This window comes from Rattus rattus, chromosome 3, assembly GCF_011064425.1.
Source record: "Rattus rattus isolate New Zealand chromosome 3, Rrattus_CSIRO_v1, whole genome shotgun sequence".
NCBI classification, from domain to species: Eukaryota; Metazoa; Chordata; class Mammalia; order Rodentia; family Muridae; genus Rattus; species Rattus rattus.
Window position 1 is genome coordinate 172,903,139 of NC_046156.1, and position 8,721 is coordinate 172,911,859.

Here is an 8,721-nt window from a genome sequence, read left to right on the forward strand (position 1 = left end):
CAGTCTTACAAGTAAAGGTATACAGGCCCTCCACCAGTAAGAGTGTCCGGTTACTGAAAGACAGGTAATTAATAGGGGGTGGCCAGCCTGGTTATGAGCCCAGAAGGGAAAGACATAGGAGCAGCAACATTCCTTGAGAAGAGAGCTTTGTGTAACAGAATATAAAGTCTTTTTATTACAGGGAAGGGGATGATTAATTCCCAACCACCATCTCGCCCATCTTGAAGTACAAAGTTCCAAATGACTATCTCACCTAGCTCGGAGAACCTCTCCTTTGTTCTGCAGTGGGGAAACAGCCTACAGGTTAACATGCTATTGAATCCACCATGGGGCAGTCCCTCTTCCCCATCCCTGCATCTCCTGCTGTAGGACTTATGAATGAGAAGCCAAAGTCTTCACAGAATTTTGTTGAATAAAAGAGTCTGTACCTCTAAAGTCACAACCAGCCCCGCCCTCTCCCTGTGAACTCTTTTAACTTAAAGGTGGTAGCTTATCTCTTCAGCCCGTCAGGTTTTCTACTACTTAACCAGTGAGAGTGATATAGCAATGCCAAGGTCACTGTGGAGGGGAGCAGGGTCTCAAGTCGGCATCCATAAACGACCCCCAGCGATGACGTCCCTGTGTTGGCTCTGAGAGACACTTTGGCCTTTACTGTGCTAAGAACAAAAGCAGGCACATATAATCTGTTGTTCTGGCATGGCCTGGGTCAGGCAGTGTGTTCATGCCAGGAGTGTGGAATTTCTCTGTTACCTAAAACCATGGGAAGGTCAAGAAGCATATATACTACTCAAGGGGCAAAGTGAGAACTTTCAATGTCATCTCGATACTTCAAAGACAGACAAAGCTGTCCTCTGGCAGGTCTCAGTGGAATCTAGGTCCTGGTAAAGTAACTTCATCCACCCAGTGAATCTCCCAGCAGATCAGCAAAGCAATTAATAAGTAAACCCGTACTAAATACCTACTTTGTGCAAGGCATAGAAAGAAAGACTTGTCAGGGGTATAACAAAATGGGGCAGAATGCTGTTCTCGATGGGGCTGTCTGTGAGCTCCAAGCACTTAGGATTAGCTGTGTGTATCAGCATCTGGATGTCTCACACACTGTCTGTCTAGGACTGATGCTTCTCTCCTTTGATACAAACCTTGATTTGTTTAAATAGAAGACAACCAAATTTTCCCAAAGGCTGGGTGGGCGTCTTCTTAGATGTAACGAATGAATTGCCATTGGTCAAAGCCTACAACTCTAGAATCTCCCCGAGGAACAGTTTCGAAATCTCCACATCTGGATCCCACCCTCTGCACTCTAAATCAATCGAGTTTGTGTCCCAATATATGTCAGTGTCCGGGTTCCCCAGGGCTAAGAATCAGTAGTCCAATAACAGTATTTTATTCCCTTCTGCTGAATGGATGAGGGATAGTCATGTGACTCAGGTCATGTCAAGACTAAAAAGAAGGGTGTACTCCCTGCTTTCCTTACAAACTTTGAACCGTGTTTGGAAAAGTGAAATCTGAACAGGTGTAAGCAATTTGTAATGATGGAGGTGGGGAAAATTATCTAGGGCAGAAGACACCAGAGGAACGCAGAAGTACGGACCACCATGAAGTTTAAGTGAGTGTGTAACCAAGAAGGTAGAATCTGTCTACCATTGGACCAATTGAATTAGGATGTGACTCTGAATGTCTAAGGGCTCTTTGTCTTGACTACATCCAAGAGTTTAAATGGCAAGTAGGGATAACGATCATTAGGGGTTAAAAATATTTTCCCAGTTCTCTCTGTCACAAGTTTGAGGATCATCACGATCAAGTTCTTGAGTGAGGCAATACATTTCCAATGACATAAGCCAGTGGTTCTCAGAGTTGCTTGCTACCAACAGCATTTGGAAAAGCTAGTTGGAAAGTCAGAGTTTCAGATCCTATTCCTATGCTATGGATAGAGGTGTCAGGAGCAGCAGTCTGGGGTCTTACTGGAGCCCTGGGTGTCTATGATGTTTACTCTAAAATAAAACTTCCGGTTAATACACTTGACACCCCCAGTTGTTACTGCAGCCCAAGACCCTTAACCTGATAAAGCAACTTAGAGGGAAAAAGGACTCACTCAGTTGATGAGCTGCAGATGGATGAGCTGACTGACGGGACAGCACAGTACTCCCTTTCATCTAGAACTTCATACTTAGGAAGTGGGAATGGAAGGGCTAGTAGCATTGCAGTCAAATGAAGGATGAAGAGGTTTCTTAAAATAATACAATTAAATTTAAGAATGCAGCTTAGACAGTGATGGCTCAGGACCAGGAGTGAGGGGGTGAAAGATATATGTCTTCAGCAGATCATAGGCATCCACTGAAGAATTTGAAAAAGAGATCCACTTTAAGGGGATGACAAAAGCAAAGGGGATATTTTAGAACAGTACACCGAATGTGTAACCTGGGAGACAGCAGAGAGAAAGAGAAGCTAGCTGCGAAAGACCAGTTCAGAAACCCTCAGGGGACCCTCTAGTGTCCCTGTTTAGCACCCAACAGAGTCACTCTGAATTTTGGGGAGGAAGAAACATTATCTCCAGCCCTATGAATCCATTCTGCTTTGGAGGGGGGAAAGCCACATGTGTATCTCTGCCTTCCTGAGACTCTTAAAGAAATAGCAGTGAATTTCTATCAATCTGCTTGAGTGTTGATTGATATCCAGCAGTCCCCAGCCCTACTGGCACTGAAGAGGAAGTCGGCCATTCCTCAGGAAGTAAAGCAGGCAGAATCAGGTTCATGGTGATGATGGTAGGGTGGGGGGAGCTTGTTTGCTGTGAGTATTCTTCCAAACAGGGCCGTCTTTGAGACGTGATCTAATGCTGCTTAGCGTGTTTGAGTACTGCCACCATGCAAAGGATGGGTGCAATTTGGCCTGTAGAATACATTTCCATTTGCCCTGGAGTTTGACATCTCCCTTCCAACCACAACCTGTTGCAAGACGTGTGAGGACTCCCAGTTGGCAGGGCTGTTTCCTGACTAATGGGAAAAATGGCCTTACATCATTGGTCAGAATTCCTGCATTGTCCTGCATGTGGGAAGTGGAACAAACCTTCCAGAAAAAGTTGGGGCTAGTTTTGACATGGCCTGTTGGTCACTGAGACAGAAAATATTCACCATGACTCAGATTCCATTGGCAATCACTGACTTGTCTTGAATTTAGGTCCAGGTGGTTGCATGAAAAAGCATGACTTCAGCTCTTTTATGGAACAGGAAAAAACCAAAGTGTCTTGTCACCATTCCGGGATAGATCCAGTTGGCTCAATTAGGCTCCATTTTGTTCTTGATTTTGTACCAGATCTTTCAACTTAGCACTTCTGAAGAAGCGGGGTCTTCTTTATGTTGAACTGAGAATAGTAGCCCTGGACAAGAAAAATGTCTTTTGAAGAATGTCACCATCAGGGGCTGAATTGATCCCAGATGGGGCTGGAATGGGGGGCTGAGTAGTTACATAAAATGACCCAAATATGCATTATACAGCAGTGACATTCTGCAGGGCAGCTTGACCCACAGCCACATGTCCTCAGAGTTGGAAATCTGAGGCCATTTATTTTAGACCTTGAATGGCATGAAACGATTGGAATGACTTAGAATGTTCCATTCCTTCTGTGTTGGAAGATGGTAGACACAGGGAGGAAACCAGAAAACCTAACTTCCTAGGAAATAATCCTGGGAATGAGAAGCCAAGGACCACAGTCCTTTTGATCTTGGCCCTTTAGATGGTATTGAGAAATCCTTTTGGATGTCTGCTGCTGTGCTTTGGGGAATAGTAATAGCTGGGCAGGGGAAGATGTGGTCATGACTTTCTAACCCCTCTCTAACCAGGATGATTAACACAACGATGATCCTGAAAACACTGAGAGTCCACTTTATTTATCTCTCCATAGGAAGCTAGAAGATGGAATGGGCTTTTCATTAGTGAACTCTATAGTGGGGACTATGCTAACAATGAGGGATTCACCTGGGTTAGGGGCTTTATGACCCAGGTAGCAAGGTTCAGTGAGGTGACTTTCTTTGTGATTACCTGGGCTGTACCCTTGGATTTTTCAGGACACAGGCTACAAAACCTATTTGCCAAGAAGTGAGTAGGAACTGGCGTCAGAATAGAAGTAGGGGTTCCAGGAAAAAGCTCCCCTTTGAGCAGCTGTAAGGGCCAACACTTCACTGGGATACAGGAAGAATGAGACATAGGAAAGGCATGCACCATCTCAACCACTATACTGCATGCCACTTTAGCATGGACCTAGGCACAGTGTGATTTCTTGAGGAAAATTTCTCATGGCTTGGTCAGTAGTTTATTACATAAACTAGGTGTGTGTGTGTGTGTGTGTGTGTGTGTGTGTGTGTGTGTGTGTGTGTGTGTGTGTGAAGTAATTTTCCAGACCCCATTTTGCGCAAACAGACATAATCTTGAGGTTATAGTGACTCTTCTGACGTTCTAAAGTGATTTTATACGTGGCCAGGGCTGGTGTGGTTTTCTTGGATAGGAATTTGTTGTGTTACTTACTTAGTATGATTCTTCCCTCTGAGGTTTATTAAAACTTCCTGTCAGACTCTAATCCCCCTGAGGGGAGAGGCCACCCCATACAGACTTTGGTTTTACAAAACATCTGGTTTTCAATGGCTAATTGTCTTGTAGAAACAGTTGCCCTAGCAAAAGGACCTAAGTGCTGCCTACGTCTTCCTGACCTGTCAGTCAGAATAGGGTGCCCTAGTGTAATCTTTCTGTCCTTTAATGGGTGGGGTTGGGTGGGGGCGGGGAGGGCAAATGAGGTAGAGAATGTCCAGTGAAATCTGAATTCTTTCTCTTCCTTTCTCATTCCCCTTCTTTCTCCTGCTTCAACTTTCTGAGTAATCCTTCTTTCTTTGCATTAAGTGATACTTCCTTGAATTTCAAAGGACTCTATTCTACTTATCTGTTTAGCATCAAAATGGAACCTTTTACATGTTTTACAGGAATAGGGACTATTTTGACTTTGGAAAGCACTTCTCTTGTCAACTGGTGTCATTTTAAGTGCCCAGAAGGGACACCAATCTGGACACCTACAGTTACCTCTTTTCATATGCAAATGGAATTCTGAATCTTTTGGAACCAAGCCCATTGCTGTGCACGTGCCTGAATTTGCATGTATGAAATTTGTCCCAGGTCATCAAATGCCACAACCAACAGAGCTTTATCGAAGAGTATACCCATGACTGTCCAAAGTTCAGATGAAGAAGGATCTACTTTGTGTCCGGAACCAGTTTCTGAAAATTGAAGAACCATTAAAATTAGAATTTACAAATGAGCTTTTAATGGTTGATGTTTCACAGGATAAAATGAGTCAGTTGTCCAAGAAGGTCATTAGTAGCATTGCTTTAACACAGCCACACACACACAGCTTTTTCAAGGAAAAGACATTCCTAGTTAATCTAATAACATGTGGGATCAGGAAAGCCTTCTGGGCTGATGGCGTTGCCTCTTTATGGTCACCAGAGGGAAAATCTAAGGGTTTTCAGACCAAGGTGAATTATACAACCCAGTTAATATTAAGAAGAAAAATATGAGAATGTTTTTTTTTTTAAATGACTTTATAATATTTGGGCTGAGGAGATGGCTTAGTCAGCAAAATGTCTGCCTCACAAGCCTGAGACCTGAGTTCAGATCTTAGTATCATGTAAAAGCTTGTGATGACAGCTTGTAATTAGTGTTGGGGAGGCAGAGATAAAGCCCCTAGGGCTTGCTAGCCAGCAGTCTAGACAAGTTTATGAGAAGCAACTCGTTGAGAGATCCTGTCATGAATGAATAAGTGAATGAATGAATGAATGAATATATTAAAGAAAGAGAACCATGTGGTAAGACACTATGGTGATTACTTCTAGGAACTCTTGTGTGGGTCCTACAAAAATGTCTTCACAGATAATGCTTCCACACGCTGTTTCTGTACCTGTTCTTCTAGAAAATTCTACTCCAGAGCATTATGTAATTCTCTACAGTAATCTTCAGAGTTCATATTTTGTATGTACTATCACACTTATTTTCAACTAGGAGATGAGAGTTCTGAGGCTGACAGTCGTTAAATAGATCCCCAAAGGTCACTGGAGTAGTAATGGTGCAGGTAGAATTTGAACCTAGTACTTTGAGTTTATTGCGATATTAAGATGTTAGTATTTTGTTAAACATGACAGTAAGTATTTTGATAAATTACAATGATTATATTATGACAAGATCTTCTAATCACTGACCATGCCCTGTGATTGGTGCTATGGTTGGCATTGCACTTGTGTGGAGTTAAGAAAGATTACTTCTATTACGAAGCTAGATGGATAGCACTCTACTGCTTTCCGTCTTACAAATGAGAAGCAGATTCGGAAACCCCAATCGGAAGGACCTATCCCAGATCTATATGCTCTCCCCTCTTTGATTTTCTTAGTTTCAAATCTTTTTCCTAGTCTCAATTGCGGTGTAGTAGGGTTTGATTCAAAAGGCTTTTCTACCTTCTGATGGGTGATCTTCACTGTCAGCCTCCCTGGGCTTGGAGTCACCTATGTGACAGACTTCAGGGTGTGCAATCTTTCCACAGCCGAGAAGGGAAGACCCACTCAGTTGTAGGCAGCTCCATCCTGTGTGCTCAGGTCCCATGCTGAGTACTAAGGGAAAAGGAGGAAGCAAGCGGAACACCAGTGTCTATCTTATTCTTCTTCCTGCTGTGCACACACCATGACAAGCTGCCCCACTCTCTTATTGTCACGTCTTTCCAACGTGATAGACTATAGTCCCATGACCCATGAGCCAAAATAACTCTCCTTCCTTAATTTTCTTCTTTTCATGTATTTCGCCACCACAACAAGAGAAGTGAATACTTATACTCCCCGACTAACCTTGTCTCTGTTGTTTCTCTTCTTGGACCCAAGCTAGAGGGAGCCATTGCCAAAGTACCTGCCTGTCTTATTAAGTGTGGTACGGACACTAATTGTCCTGCCCGCCATGCAGTAAGATTTGATCGGATATTGAAGTTGTCATTCACTAACTTTGAAATGAAGTAGTTTTTCCTTCCAGCTCACTCATTCCATTGGTATCACTGATATCATGGTAAAGTCCATGCGAAGGAAGAGTATTCATTCCATCTTAACAAACCTTACATATGATTATGTGTAGGTGTGATATGTATGTGTTCATGTGTGATGGTGCAAACACACACATGCCATGGTGCATGTGTATTTTTCAGAGAATAACCTTGAGGATGAATTTTCAACTTTTATGTAATTTAAGACAGGACTCTCTGTTAGCCACCTCTGCTTATACCAGACAGAGAGGCCCACAGCTTCCAGGAAGCCACCCATCTCACCCTCCCATTTTGCTATAGGAAGGTTGGTGTTACAGCTGTGCATTACTGTCTGGCTTTTAGGTAAATTGAGAGATTCAAACTCAGGTCACCACACTTGCATGGCAAGGGCTTTGTGTACCACTAAGCCATCTCCTCAGCCCTACTCTGACTTCTACAAGCAGAGCTTGAAGCTGTCCCATGCAAATATCAAGAGAAATATTTGATCCAGAAGAGAAGGAACTTCCCAAAACAAGATTGTTCAGTTTGGTGTCCACCTGACCCTGTGAGCCTTGTGAACGCAGTTAACGATGGGAAATTTAGAAGGCGATACTGTGCATAGAGATTGGGTGGCATGGCGTATGCATTGTCATCTCTATATAACTAGTAATTGGCATTTTCATTCGCTCTTAAATGTCTCCTGCTTTGGAAAGTAAGGGATAAAGTCTTACCTAGACGTAACAATGAAATATTGGGGAGTTTCTTCACACCTTCATTAATTCAGTTAGTGTGGGATGGGTGGAATCTGGAAACATATCAGGTGCCTACCCTCATTGGAGATGAAAATTTAGTAGGAGAGACTGATGAGTAACAGGAAGACAAAGAAGTGAGAATAGTATAACTTTGCAGTGGGAGTGTTGGAAATGAGACGTATTTGAGAAAGATAGAGGAATGGCAGAGGTGGTGTCTCAGGGGAACTTATAACATAGAGTTCTGGGAGGATGAAGAGAAGCCAGCCATGGTGTGTGTGTGTGTGTGTGTGTGTGTGTGTGTGTGTGTCTATCTGTCTATCTACCTGTCTGTCTCTCTGGTGCCTGTGTGTGTCTCAGTGTATTGTTGTGTGTGTTTATCTGTGTGTGTGTCTGTCTGTGTCTATTTGTCTGTGTGTGTTTGTTTGTGTCTGTGTGTATTGGTTTTGGTGTTTTTGTTTGTATGTTTTTGTCTGTCTGTGTCTGTTCTTTTTTTTGTAAGTATGTTTTGGTTGGTATGTGGATGTGTGTGTCTGTGTGTGAGTGTGTCTGTGTGTATGTGTGTGTGTGTCTGTGTGTCTGTGTGTGTCTGTGCATGTGTGTCTCTCTCTTTGTGTGTGTGTGTGTGTGTGTGTGTGTGTGTGTGTGTGTGTGTGTGTCACATTGAAGAGCTTGGATGGAACTCTCTAAGTGAGACAGTGGTATGCATGTTCCCAGAATCATGCAGATCTAGAGTTAGCCTCAACGATGGGGATGAGGAGGGGCTCCAGGGAGACGGAAGGTTATCAACAGTCATGTAAAAGCAATCAAGGGATGGCGTTCCCCTTAGAAAGAAGGGAGAAGCAGGAATAAGGGCCACTGTGGGCCTGTTAAGCCACATGTATTTCCATTTGGACAAGTCCACACCGTCCTGGGACAAATCAGCGGGAGAACTTG